Source organism: Molothrus aeneus, chromosome 2 (genome assembly GCF_037042795.1).
Source record: "Molothrus aeneus isolate 106 chromosome 2, BPBGC_Maene_1.0, whole genome shotgun sequence".
NCBI lineage: Eukaryota > Metazoa > Chordata > Aves > Passeriformes > Icteridae > Molothrus > Molothrus aeneus.
Genome location: NC_089647.1, coordinates 68193438 through 68207989, shown reverse-complemented (window position 1 = coordinate 68207989; position 14552 = coordinate 68193438). Strand labels below are relative to the sequence as shown.

At 35.9% G+C, this 14552-nt stretch overlaps 1 long non-coding RNA gene across 1 annotated transcript; it reads left to right on the top strand.

The window, feature by feature from the left end:
- The first annotated feature begins 1201 nt into the window (after positions 1–1201).
- Positions 1202–5736, top strand: LOC136571135 (uncharacterized). Its single transcript, XR_010785644.1, has 2 exons — positions 1202–1259; positions 5588–5736. It is a non-coding gene; the product is annotated as an uncharacterized lncRNA (long non-coding RNA).
- The last annotated feature ends 8816 nt before the right edge of the window (positions 5737–14552 follow it).

Here is a 14552-nt window from a genome sequence, read left to right as displayed (position 1 = left end):
AATAGTGGGCACAAGAAAAAAAATATCATGAAGGTTTATTTATTAATATTTTAAACCATCCAAATTCTGCTTTTAGATAAGAAAGAAACAAGAAACATTCCCTGTTCTCTTTCTATTCTGCCAGAAAACAACCACAACTTCAGAAATAAACATCAAACATTTATCTTCAAGTAACTTTAGTCTGATTGGTTTTGGATACTTTGATGACAGTAGATTAGTAGATTTTGAGGTTTTGTTCACAAAAGGGCCAAGGGTGAGCCCCTGACTGTGAATCCAAATGGCACCAACAGATCCCTGCCCTTATGGCCAGTCTCTCTACAACACATTTGCCTTGAGGAGAATTAATTGAAATAGTCCAAAGTGAAACCGTGAAGAAAGAATTGCAAGCATGATAGAAAAATTTTGGGATCACTCACATAACCTCAGGTTGCTGGCACTTCATATGCCCAGGCCCCAGTCAATGCTGGGCATCAGGCTGCCAAGAGCCCAAAAAAGTACTTAGGCCTGAGATGCTTTCTCTTTGCATGGCATCTTCTGCATCTATCTCAGTCCACCAAAAGACTGCCCTGCTTTCTTGCTCCCAAAATGAGCTCTAGCCAAGAGTTAGGAAATAAGCAGCGGTCACTGATACGCACCGTTTGCTTTCCACTTTTACTGTTGGAGTCTTACTGCTCGAAACTGGGGGAGGCATCCAAGATTGCCTGAAAATTTTAATAAATAATTTTTTCAGTATTAGTTCAATGTTCTGGACCTGAGCAGCATACCGTGAATGTTAGAATAGAAGTGATGTAAAAATACCTGGAACTTTTCTTAAATTATCAGTATTTTTAAAGACTGCACGTTGATAATTTTTAGACCATACTTACAGAAAACTGAATGGAATAGGAAATAGTACAGGAATTTTATTTATTGTGAAAAATGTTCTGTGACTCTAGGTGTTTTTTCTGCAATCTCAGTGCTGTAAATAAATGGATCATTCATGCAAAGGACAACCAGATAAAATGCACAAAGGGTGTCAAGTATCAACACAAGAAACACAATCAGGCTATTAGAGGTCACATAAACAGCACAAGCACTTTCAGTTCCTTTTTTGTTTGTTTGTTTTTTTTTTTTACCCTCACAACTATCAATCCAGCAATTGTTTTTGAGGTAAAAACAATTACACCAGAAGCAGTGCAATTCATTGTTGGCCTTCCATATCTTCCAAGAGCCTAAAGAGAACTACTGGACTGAAAACAGCATAAACTTCCACTAAACAGGTCTGTTAATATAAATACAGAGACATTTTCATTTCTACATTCATTATTCTACTGATCATATTTTTATGTATTAAATATAAAAAAGAAAATCATGAATGAACAGAATTTGCAGCTAGGAAGGATGCAGAAAATTATGGCTATCACCAGCAGTACATTTTAAATTAAAAATTAATTTAGTTGCACACCCTGTTTTTATTCTTGCCTAGATAATGCTATCTGAAATCCAGATCTTTAAAGGTAGCTGTGTATCATTAAGAAAACTGTGATTCATATGTGCTGCAACAGCAGAGTTTGAAGTTTGGCATAAGAGATTTCACAATTACAGTGAGCTACAATGCTTTAAAACTGGACACTGAGAATGAGTACACCAGCTCATGAGGGACTGCAGCCAAGAGTTAGCACCTATTGTGCCATAGCTCACCAAACAGGCTCAACAGAGATAAAAGTTGTAAATCCCATGGAAAAATACAGAGGATGTAAAAGTTTCATTCTTGAAGCTTGCTGAGTTTTAGTGTGCTGAAGGAGGAAGTAGATGATTTTTTAATATAATTGTGATACATTACTGAGGCTTAACGCAGTGCTATAGACACTCTGGCAACCAAGCAGTGGTGATAATGAATACCTCTTTTTCTTGACTGGAGAAATGACTGTAGTGGTTGTGGATGCTGCATTAGGAGTCCAAGATTGTCTGTTAAGGAAATATATTTAGTGAGTTAATCTTCAGAAAAAGCATAATTTTATATTATTAAAAGAAAAAAAAATTGTATTTCTGCTATCAGAATGATACAAATGGGTATGGTAAATGCTATAACTATGTTTATATACTTCAAAGGACACAAGATGTGGGAGACCTTAAGGGGTTCTGATGTTTACACAACTGCATTTTTACTTGATATCCAAAGTAATTTCTGGCTTCTTAAAATTTTGACTTCTGTACCTACACTTTAGTCTCCAAACACTATAATAATAATATCTTTCATTTTCTTACTTTAAATTTTGTTTCTTGTTCAATTAGAATGCTTTATGTTAGGATATATTTGTAAAACTAAACTATAAAAAATCCAAGCCAGTGATTTCTTATAACATTTATCAAAAAGTTATTGTCTTATCCTCTGCAATTCTTAATGATAGTAATTGGCAATTCATAATAACAGTAATTGAAGAAGAGTGCTTTATAAATCATTTTGCTCTCTGGCAGGAAAAAAAAATACATACAATTTAAGTCTCTCTTAAGTCCCACTTCAGAATTAATTGTTGGTCTGTAAAAAACCCTCTCCAAAAAACACCGTATAAAATTCAATTTATATGATGCTTCATGTGTCATCATCAGCATGATTTACAACATAATGGTGCAAAATTATAATTTGAAAGAGTGACCTCAGTTGACCTTTAAATGCCAGAGATACTGATTTTCTCTTCAGTGTAATATCTCAATTCTCCACAAGATGACTTTTAATTGCTGTGCTCTCTAGCAACTATGTTCTGTGTAATTTATTACTGACACAACTCTACTGACATTGATGAAGACACAAAGTGATGCATTTACAAGTATGGTGGCTGAGCTCTTCTGACTTTCTTAAATGAAAATGAAAATTTCAATCAGGTACTAGGTGGAAGATTTTTAGAAAATAATTTTTCAGTGTTGTGAAATTATATGACATATATAGAGTGACCACCTCTGAATCATAGCAACTTTTTAAATAATGTATCAACAATGTTGTAGTAACTTCTTTTAAATTAAAACTGTTTTAATCAAAAGACTGGCATTCTGACCAAAGAAAATGTTTCCACTGGAAAAATCAGCTAAGTTATCAAAAACCTATTTTTTATGTTTTGGTACTCAAGTTTTCCACTGGCAGTGTACAACGGCATTTTCCACTGAAAGCATTAAATAGATTTTTTTTCTTTCTCTTCCTCAGAATTATGTATTGTATTTTATGCAGGGAGTTCTGGAGCTCTAGAACACGCCCACATTTTTCATAATACTCTTACTCTTTTTTTTTTTTTTGTATTAAAATCCTGTAATTATTTAATAATCATTATGCTGAGTAAATGCGTGATCTGAGGTGGTGTCCCTTTTAAACTGTGTGGAGAAGTAGGATTCTTTAAGGAAAATTCTTCTGGTTTTAATGATTTTTTTTTTCTCCTCACCAACTTTAAAAAGAGGTAATTTAGATATAGATGCCTACATTCCAGAGGTCAGGTGGTCAAATGAAGCCTAAACCAGGCAATATGCCATGCAAATAATTTCTCTGTATAATCTTGGTGTGTATATGAATTCTAAAGTTATGGTAATATATAACACTTAGATGATAATGCATGATGAATGATACATGATAAATTATAATACATAATACTTAGATGATAATGTTCCTGAAATTCATACCTGTTGTTTTGCTTATGGTTCAGAGTTGGGGACTTATTTGTTTTATCAGTATCACTTCCAGCTGGAATTCTGTCAGAAACACAGGAATTATTTATAATACACACTCTATTTTTTTAAAATCCATTTTCAATTAAATTAAAAGATGGAGTACCATTTTGCCCTGTGTACTGATATCCCAGTATCACAAATATCCCAGTATCAATAAAGGTGGAGAACAGAAGCTGAAATTATATAAATTTAGTGTATTATTATCTGAAGACTCTGAGTAGCTCACTGAAAAAGTTTTCCAAGATGATGTTCAAACCATTCTGTATGAAACCACTCTGTTGCTAACAATTTATTACAACTTCTTTGAATTAGGTCAAAATACCAGAAAGAAAGCAATGTTAAGTCAAGCAGTACACACAGAACTATTGCCTTTTTCTCTGCCTCACTATTCCTAGAGAGATACAAAAGTCTTGTTTTATTTACAGATTTAATAGATCAATGTGATCTATTAAATCGAAAATATTCTAGTGCAAAATCCCTGGCAAAGCATACTATTGACCTACTGGAGTAATTTCTATCAAAGATGTTGGATTCTTTGTGCTTGAACTGATTTCACTAAGCCATGAAATTTACATGAAGGAACAACCACATGATTTTTCAAGCCCTTTATATATGCTACAGTTGTCGCCTAAAGCCCTTCAAAATTTTCACAGAAAACACCATGTAGCTATCATAGCTGAAGCAGATTAGATTCTTGTTTTATTCCAGTTTACTTCCTATATATGGAATATTTTTTAGTAAGGACTGGGGGACTCAGAAAAGCTTAAAGTGATGTATACTGAAATATAGGACAAATACTAAGTTGAGAGGGTGATCTTAAATATTGGATTAAATCAGATGAAACACATCTTGAGCTACAATTTACATATAATTTTGTAAAATTATTTATTCTCATCTGTAAACTGAAGCCATAGATGCAAAAATTATTAATCCTGTAATCTGATGTTACGTATAAAATATTTTGTGTCCTGCCTTCAAGCAGCACAGGATACTGTTGTATTTAATGAAAAGACGTCCGGGGAGTTCTGGGACACAATCTGCACCAGCGTGTGCTCTGTGTCTTTTGCAAATCTTAAATGCAGTTTTGCAAAGAACCCTCTCCTGTCGGGGCAGCATGTGATGTGACAGCAGCTACAGTTGCCGGAAGGTCACTAGAGGTCTCACTAGCCCTGCTGGCACTGCTGCGGATGCAAACCCGAGCGTTCCCTCTCATTCGCCAGCGAACCAGCATTTCTTTCACGTTTCATCGCGTATTTTCAAAATTCCAGCACAATGCTTTACATAGTTTTGTATTTTCTCATTTTAAAGCCAGCACTTTTTTTGCTTAAAAAAAAAAAAAGTAAAAGAAAGGTAAGCATTGTGTTAACTTTTTGTATAACTTTCGAGCTTCTGATAAGGAATCAAATAGACAGCCCTGGACCAATGGTCCATTTACACAAGTAATGTTTATCTGAACCAAGTTAAATTTCTGGCCTCCACAGTATCCTGTGGTGGTGACTCCTACAATTGATATGTGCATTAAAGGAAAAATAAATGTTCTTTTCCTTTCCTTTTCTTTCCTTTTTCTTTTCTTTCCTTCTTTCTCTTTTCTTTTCTTTTCTTTTCTTTCTCTCTTTCTTTCTCTCTCTTTTTCTCTTTCTCTCTTTCTCTCTTTCTCTTTCTCTCTTTCTTTCTCTGATTAATTTTTTTTTTCTTAATTTATTAGCCAAACATTTATAGGGTATCTCCCCATTCTTAGAGTACAACAAACAGAAAATATTCTCTCATTACTCAGTTTCCCTATATTATTCTTTTCCAAACTGAGGACTTTTTGTCTTTTCAGACATTTTTCATATAAGAGCTATTCCATCCTTTCTCACCTTCCTCTTTAATTTTTTTTCTGGTTCTATTGTAGTTTCTTCAGTGAAATGATGCATGCAGCATTCAAGATGTGGAAAGCAGGTTCATACCACACACTACAATGGTTTCTGGTTTGCTCTCTGATCCTAGTAATTTCTATAATTCCAAAGTATTAGATTATTAATAAAGCAAACAGTGAAAGTATGTAATTTGCTTCTGTCTCATCTATCCAGATCTAATTGCTGTAGATGCCGTTGGGATTTAGTGTTGCTGGAAGCTATTCTGGATTTAGGATTATTTAGTACATGGAAAAATAGCATTGTAATTTTCATCCCTACCTGACTTAAACGGTTTGTCCCATCTTTTGTCAAATACTTAGTTAGTTCCTAATAATATTTCTTTTTCCTCTGGGAAGGATGTTCTCCACTTGCTACATTTCTTATTTATACCTAAGGTCCTCTTTTGGTATACTTTGTCATCAGCTGCATTTTAAGAACACTTTATGTTAGATATGTGTGTGTATGAAAAGACAAAGGTAGTCAGCTTACAACCTGAAATAATTCAGATACTTTAATATCTCAGCATAAACCAAAAAGATATCAAGTACAAAAGAACAGTGCTCCTCAGTGACCCTGTAGAAACTGGATTTGTCCTATGACTTCTAAATTAGCAATCAGGGTTTGAGGCATGAAAATCAAGCTTTAAAAATTGTTTTGAAGTGAGTGGCCATCTGGATAGGTGTAACATAGGTGATATTTGCTACTTGGATTTCCAAAAAACTTCATAGAAGTCTGTTTTAAGTGTTTTTAAATCAACTGACCTCCCATGGGTAATAGAGAAAAAAACTGCTTAAAATGTAAGAAACAAAGGTTTGAAATAAATGACAAGTTTCCAGAGGGGAAGGAGAGATCTGTGAAAACCCTGTATTGTTCATACATTCATGATTTATCTTGAAAAAAGGAGAGTGGGATGATGTTGCTTGCCAATGTCATTGCTTCCTGGTAGTCAAAACAAATGGCAACTGGCAAAGCTTTTCAGAAGTCATCTGCTAACATGTCAGATTTCTAAAATGGCAGATGACATTCACTTTTCTTGGATGCAAAGTAATGCCTGCCAAGAAAAACAATTGATCTCTGAACCAGCAATTATCACTCAGAAAAGAAATCTTGGAATTACATAGATAATGTTGTGAAAATTAAAACTCAATTCTTAGTAGCACTCAAAAAAGCAAACTCAATGTTATGAAGTACAACGGGAGGAATTGCAAATGAAATAGAAATCATTGTTATTACTGCTCTGTGTACATACAAGGTGTGCACAAATCTTAAATACCTACATGGGGATTTGGATTCCCACATCAAAAAACTAATATGGAAATAGAAAAGATACAAAGAAGAGCAACAGGTAAATTGAAGTTATAGAATGGCTTCCTCATGATGAATGAAACAATACAGTGAACCAGGATTCACTGGGGTGTAGAAGAATAGGCAGGGTGATGGTACTGCACAGGTCTCTAGCCTATTCTTTTTCAAACTCCTGTGGAGAAGGTAAATTTTATATAACAATTTTGCATTGTTTTTTACAAGAGAATTAAGGATCATGAGATTAAATAGCACAGTGCTAAATCCCAACTAAATAAAGTGCCCTTTTCCCACAGTGTGCATTTAAGTTCTGGTTCTCATAGCCCTACCACATGTTAATGGAGGTTGGATTTTGAAGATGCAACACAGAAAGAATCTGCAAACACAAGCATGGTCATGTCTTCACCCAGCAGAGGTCAAGGATGAACAGAAAGTTCAAATTAAGCACCTGTATGACAAGCATGACTGATATTGGTACTGATCACAGTATTTGCAAAGAACTCTGGTTTAAGCCATCTTGTGCTTAGCTGTTGGAGATAGGACTTGGGTTTAGAATTTGAAAAGGAGGAAACTGGGTAGGAGTGGTTATCAGTTGTGGAAAGATACTTGCATTTATGAGAACAAGAATACACAGAAACGGGTACCAAAAAAAAGAAGATATCAAAAGAACCTTTTCTCAAATCACATTTTCATTTGTCTCATTGAAAATTCATGCAAATATCATTCAAAGTCTTTTGCTTAGATGCTTAATAAATAAGAAAACTTTAAAAATGCACTGACTTAATTCATTCTTTCCTTTTAAAGACCTCTCACAGATATGACAATCACAACATATAATACATCCAGAAAAAGAGCCCTACCTGTCCAAGGTGGTATCAGATCTGTATCGTCCAAGAACAGCTTTCTGATCTTCCTTTTCATTTGTGCTACTGCTGTAATAAAAAAATTAGAAATGCCACTTTGGTCACTGATTTTATTAAACAACTTTCATTAATGAAAGAGTATCTATGTCTCAGATTAAAGTATCATACAGGGTCTTAGACCATCCAAGTGTCAACAGATCAAACCCTGGATCCATGGCAGTAATCATTTATTGACACTGGAGTCAGATATACAGTGAAAATATGTATAGACTAAAACTGAACAAAGCAAGTTCTTTGCTTTGTCCATGATATAGTAAAAGGATACTCAGTTTTTTTTGGTAATATAATTAGAAAGGTGTTCAGATACTCCACCATACCTGTGTAGGCTATCTTGGGATTTGTATTGGTTAAGCACCGCCCTTCCATAGTTTTCATCAGCACTTCAACCAAAAGAAAAACAGTAAGTATTAAAAATAGATCACTTTTTCTTGGCAAAAGATATTCTGTCTTCCATCAGATTTCACAGCTGTCCACTACCACTGTAATTGCACCAGCTGCAGAACTCTGCAGTAGAAAACTCCAGACATTTTGGAGTAAGAGTTATCTCTTCCTACAAGCTGTTCATGGACCAGATAATGATAACATGGTCTCAAGGCATTGTTTCTGCTGTAATTTTAGTCCTAGTTTACACTAGAGGAAATTTAAACTGATTCTGAATTAGGGTCCTTAAAAGAACTTGCCAAGATTTATAATCCTCTTGCTTTTAAAAAGATCATAATGTTGCATGTGAAATGTAGGATTTTACTTGTAGGGCAGAACTTCATTAAATACTCAGCACTCAAAAGTCCCAATGAAAAACAGTCAGTGAATATTCATCAAGCTAAAACTTCCAAAAGGCAATCAATGCCTCATCAAGATAAATAAATAAGAGTTATTTGATTGAATTCGCCTAATTTGGTTGACACCATCCATGCAAAAGTAGATGCTCCATGCAAAGGTACATGGCATACTGAACTAAATATGGAAGAAATGCATTTCACATTTTTCTTACCTTTCCTCCTCAGGCTTCTTCTTTATCCAGCTGTTATCTTGCAAAAGGGTCCGTCGTTTATTAACATCATGAGTAGCCTGTTGTCTGCTTTTAATTGCAACAGAGGGGCTCTTCTTATCTGCAAATGCAGAGAAACATGTCTTGAAAATGAACATGTAGAAAAATTTTGTCAACCTAAATTACTATTACATCAGTAGAAATGGGTAGAAATTTAATACCAATTGAATTTTCAGTTATCACACCTGTTTAATCCAGATTGCTTCTTGAAAAGTTTGCAGTTTCACCTTGAAGGGCCTGCAGAAGCCCAGCATAGCAAACTAAATTCAGTTTCATCCTTAATATGAAACTGCTTTGCCTGTTCCTAATGTAAACACATTTCACAGATCTGATAAAGCAATTATGAAATTTGCATACCACAGTAATCCCAGGAAAGTCAAACTAATGAATCCTGTTTCCTGGGGTGTTGTCTGTGGGTTTTGTATTTGCAGATGTGTGACAGGATACAAGTTTTGAATGACAGCTAAACTTGAGGTGACCACGTGGCACCCCTACTACACCCAGCTCAAAATATGTGGATTTTCATGTTTCTCAAAGAGTCAGACTCCCTCTGAAGCTTTTTCCTCAAAGGCTGTATGAACAGAGTTTCTTTACTAGTCAGTGACTTAATCTTAATCTGAACTTTAATCAAAGCAATACCTTTACATCAAATTTAACTAAAATTGGTGTATGATTTCAAAGGTTATTGGGAGAGACAGACTGACACACTGAACAAACATGGAAGCCTTACTTACTTTTGAAAACAACCTAAAATATCTTTGTCCAACAAGGCTGATATTTAGTGTATTGACAAAGTAACAGTATGATATTCACTTGATTTGGGAGACTATGGACTCATCCCTGTATTAGAAAGCTGATGTTTATCTCCTTTGGTTTTTTCATGAGAATTTTGGCCCTTTTTGCAAGCAAAATATGCAATGACTATTGTTTACTATTCTCAGTCCACTTAAGTTTCTTATCATCAGCCTATTTAAGGTAAGAGGAAATATTTTAGTGATATTTTAACATGGCCTATTAAAATGAAAAGATAGAAGTTAAGACCAAACAGAAATTCCATCTTTTTAATTGCTATATTTGCCCCAAATTTTTCCAGAGAAGAGAGGGTGAAGTATTAAATATGCAAAATCTTTGTTAATACAACCAAATAAGAATTTTTAAAAATATGGAAAGTACAGAGGATCTTGTGTTTTCCTTTAAAGACCCTCATGGTTTTCTCCATTAATTCCTCACTCTCTGAGCATTCACACAAAAGGATTTTTAAATTTCAGGAGACATCACTATCTGGTGTTCAGTAACTAGACTGTAAATACTGTGTGCAGAAAGAACATGGCTCCAGAGAAAACACATGCAGACAGTAATATGTCATTTTTCAGAGCTGTGTTTTGGCATTCTGCTCTGATTTATAAGAAAATGTACTCCTTGCATTTAATACAAGAACTTCACCTGTAGTGATAACATGAAAAAAATGACAAATAGCTACAGTGAGTGGAAGATCGAATTGTAATAAAACATCAAAACATTTATCTTTCATGACAATAACCAAGAGCTAATTTTTAAATACTTTTTTTTTCTAAAAGTAGATAAAATAGAGATAAAATTCTGTAAAAAGAATAAAAAGAGATCTGTAAAAAGAGATAAAATTCAGTCTAAAAATGTATAAATGTCTGTAATTCAAACTGTGCCTGTTTCAATTCCCTATAGATATGTCCATACTGCCTAGTGAAAGAGAAGGAATGAAAGGTTTGGACTCATCACTGATGTTGCCTAGTTGCAAATGTTCTCTGGTTCTGTGTTGGACTTGCTCTCTCCAAGACTGAGGTGCTAGAGAAGTGGCAGGTATTTTAGGAGCCATGGCTGTGATAGCACAGATGTGTCCTTCCATCTCTTGGCCTTGATACCCAGCTTTGGCTTTCTTCTTTTTAAGCAGCATAGATCCAGCCAATTGACGAATGAACAGGGACAGGGAAAATGCTGTTTGTAAGAATGAGCTGACAATCATGGTAGATTAACAAAAACTAATCTATCTTCACTGCATGAATTCTGCATCAGCCTGTTCACTGCCTATTGAGCTATCTTAAAAATATTTATTAAAATATATTAAAATAGTTATTAAATATATTAAATATTATAATATATATTATATATTATATATATTAAATATTTATTAAATATATTTTATATATTAATAAATATATAAAATATGTATTAAAATTTATAAAAATATTTCTATCTTAAAAATATTTATTAAAATATGACTTTAAAGACTTAAAAAAAAATTATGGCATCCCAGACTTGCCTGAATAGCTCCAGCGTGTTGTCAAAAATCACTTGGATTTCTCAGAAATCATGGCTTTTTAAATGGCTCAGTGCAAAGAATGTTTCATGAAACCTTGTGTAAAGCTGGTAGCCCAGGAATATATATTGTTTCCTTGTCAAGAAACACTTGACAAGTGTTTAGCGGATTAGGAAGCAATCTGCTATTGCCTGAGGCCCTGGGCTAGCAGAACAGTACTCTTTTCTGGCCTAATGAATTTTCTCCTGAGCTTCAGCTAAAACATTAAACATAGATCTGATCTAACAGATTAGGTCACACAAGCACAGGCAGATGCAGCTCATCCCTGTCTCTATTTGACAATAAGAATTTATGTCCTCTATGCAGTAGAGCCAAGCAGCTCCCTGCTGTGGCTACATGAATTTTGGTGCACTTGAGCCTGGCACATCCCACCTGAACCAGGTCCTCATGCATCTCCAAATCTTTCTGTCATTAGAAATATTTTTGAGGTTCAGGGAAATGGAAAATTTCATCATGTTTCTAGTTTGCTTCTGCTTATTTCTCTGCATAGAAAGCAAATTCCAGCCCTCCTTGAATTTTACTCCTACAGAGGAGTAAATAATCCTACCAGACAACGATTCAACAGCTTTTCTCTCCCCTTCCCCAATTCTGCTTTTCCTCAATTTCTCTTCATTTTCCCTGTGTGAGTCAAAGAGATGGTGAGGAGACCAGTGGATCTTCCCACTGCCCTTGCAGCCACTTTGCTCCAGTGGGTTTTCCATGACAACCACACCACCTTGCCCCTCACCACCCAGCTCCACCACACTCCGCTGCCCAGTGGGATGTTCTGGCCTCAATCCCTGCCAGCCACATGCCCAACACCCAGAGTTTGGCACAGGGTCATGGTGGCCCTGGTCACCCTCCTGCCACTGCCCCGTGAGGGAGCTGCGCCAGGGGCACGGAGAGGCCTGGACAGGAGCAAGGCCTCAGCCTGCAGTGTCCCTGGGGCAGGAAATGGAGGAGACTCGGTATTACCACCTTGATTTGGAGACTGTTTTCGTATGTTGAAAGCTGACATTTGTCCTGTGGGATTATTCTGTCCTTCTGCAGGAATCTAAAAGAAAAAGTGACAAAGAAAGGAAGTGAGCGTTGTCAGCCACATTAGGAATCGGCCCCAAAGACACGTCAGGTTTGCTGTCCACTTCAGTCACCTCCTTGCACAAGTTTAGTCTGACAGGCTGGAATGGCTGAGGGCTGCCCACAGCCCTGCTCAGAGTGAATCTGGTGGCTTTTCCCTGCCTGGTGACAGCTATGTGCATCCCTGCCCTCCCCCTGTGCTGTCACCCTGCCCCTTCCCTGTTGGGAGCTCCTGCCCTGGGAGCACTTGGTGTGGGGAGAGCCCTCAGGGGCAAGAGGAGTACTGCAGGCTGGGTTGAGGTGACAAGCTTCAGGGGAAGATGGTGGCAGTCCCTGGCACAGCACCTGGAGCACAGCTGAGCTCATCCAGCCCTGCTGACAGGTCACTCTGACTCAGGGGCCAGCTCCTAATGCAGAGGGCCAGGACAGAAAGCAGTTCTGCTGCTCTGCAACAGTTTTCCAGTCACTGACTTCTCCCCTTACTTCAAATCAGCTTAAAAGCCTCCAAGACTGATGATTAAAAAAAAAAAAATCAAAACTGGGAGTTGAGCCACTCAAAAGATTTCATGTTTTGCTTTGAAAGTGGATTGTGAATACCAGGATTCCTAGAGAAAGCCTCAAGCAGAACAGAATGACATTTTAATGACAGAAAATTTTCCTTTAAGTTAAAAAAGCCCCAGATGCTAACATTGACTTTGGAGTTTGGGCAAAACTGACCCATTGGATTCATTTTTGTAAAGCAGCATTTTCCAAGAAAACGGTGTTGTGCTGGAAAGCTCACAACCAGCTCCACTGTCAGGCTGCTAAAATTAACAGAAGCATCAGAAAACTGACAGAAACAGTCCTTAAAAATCAGAAACATTCCTGGTTCTCTGGATGACAGAGCTATCCTTGTTTTCTTTTTGAAGATGTAAAGTGTATTGCTCACACATGTAAAATAGAGTGGAGACACCGAGGCCTGTGGCTCTTTCTTTACTGATAGAAGGTGAAGATTTTGGATTCTGGCAAAAGCTTAAGAATAATGCTTACACTGACAATAAAACATTGTGGATGCCACAAAGGATTGAACTTAAAGCAAATTTTTCTTTTCTGTGCTTTTGCTGCCCAACAATTACTAAAAAAAGCTTATGGTTAAAAAAAAAAAAACCAACAAAAAAAAACAAACACAAAAAGAATCCAAACCACCCCCTCAAAAAATAACATCTCAAAAAAATCCCAACATAAACAAACAAAAAGAAGTATTAAACAACTAGAGATCTTTCTAGAAAGTAAAGATATAAACAAAAAAACTAATATTGAAGTCTGAAGTCTGCATGTATCTTAACCAGTTGTGAAATTCCAAATATTTCTTAGAGTTTAAAATTCTGGCATTTTGAAAGGCTCCTACCTGCATTCCATTTTTTTTAACCTTAGTTGTTGGTATCAAGCAAGCATTGGCACAGTGTTTGTAGAAAACATGTGACTGCTGGATCTGGTTCCCACACAATAAAAATATGCTTGGGGCTATGGTGAGGCTTATTTATTTTGCAATAGGTTATAAAATGCCTTTTAAAAATATTTATGTAAGGTTTTAAGCATATATGAACTGAATTTCCTAGAAACTTTTCAGGTAGGTTATCAAGCAATCCGTTTTTTTAGATAGTTACCACTTTCACTGTAAATTTTCCTGAACTGTCCCAAGATGATAGAGAGGTCTCTGGTTTACTTTTTCAGCTTAAGTATAGCTGGACATTTGATCCAGTCATTCCCAGGATAATAGAAAGTTTGATATTTCAGTACATTTTCAAGCAATGAGAACTAGAACTTTTTCATCCAAGAAGTAGTAGTTTGCATAGAAGGATTTTGGATTTATTTTCTATTAAGTACGTTTAAAGCCATTTGCTAAGGGAAATTAATCATAAGACTTTGAAAAAGGAGACTTCTTTTGTGAAAATTAAACCAAATCAAAAGCAACTATAAAGAGGTTTGCAACTCCTCTTGTATTCATGAGAGTCCAGTATGTTTCTGTCATCCTCCAACATTTTGTTAATACTGGGCTTTTTCTCATCCTATATTAATTTTTTAATACTTTTAGGGCAAAAAAATATTTCTGTTTCACATGTGCACAGCACCCAGAATAAACTGCTGCAAAGTGTCCTAGCCCAAAAGCAGTATGCATAAATGAATCTAAGAAACAGGTACACTCCCTTTGACAGTCAGCACTGAAAATGTGCCAGGTAGTCTGAAATTTTAAACCCAAGCATTTTAGTCCTACAGAATACTGCCATTTTGTCCTTAAG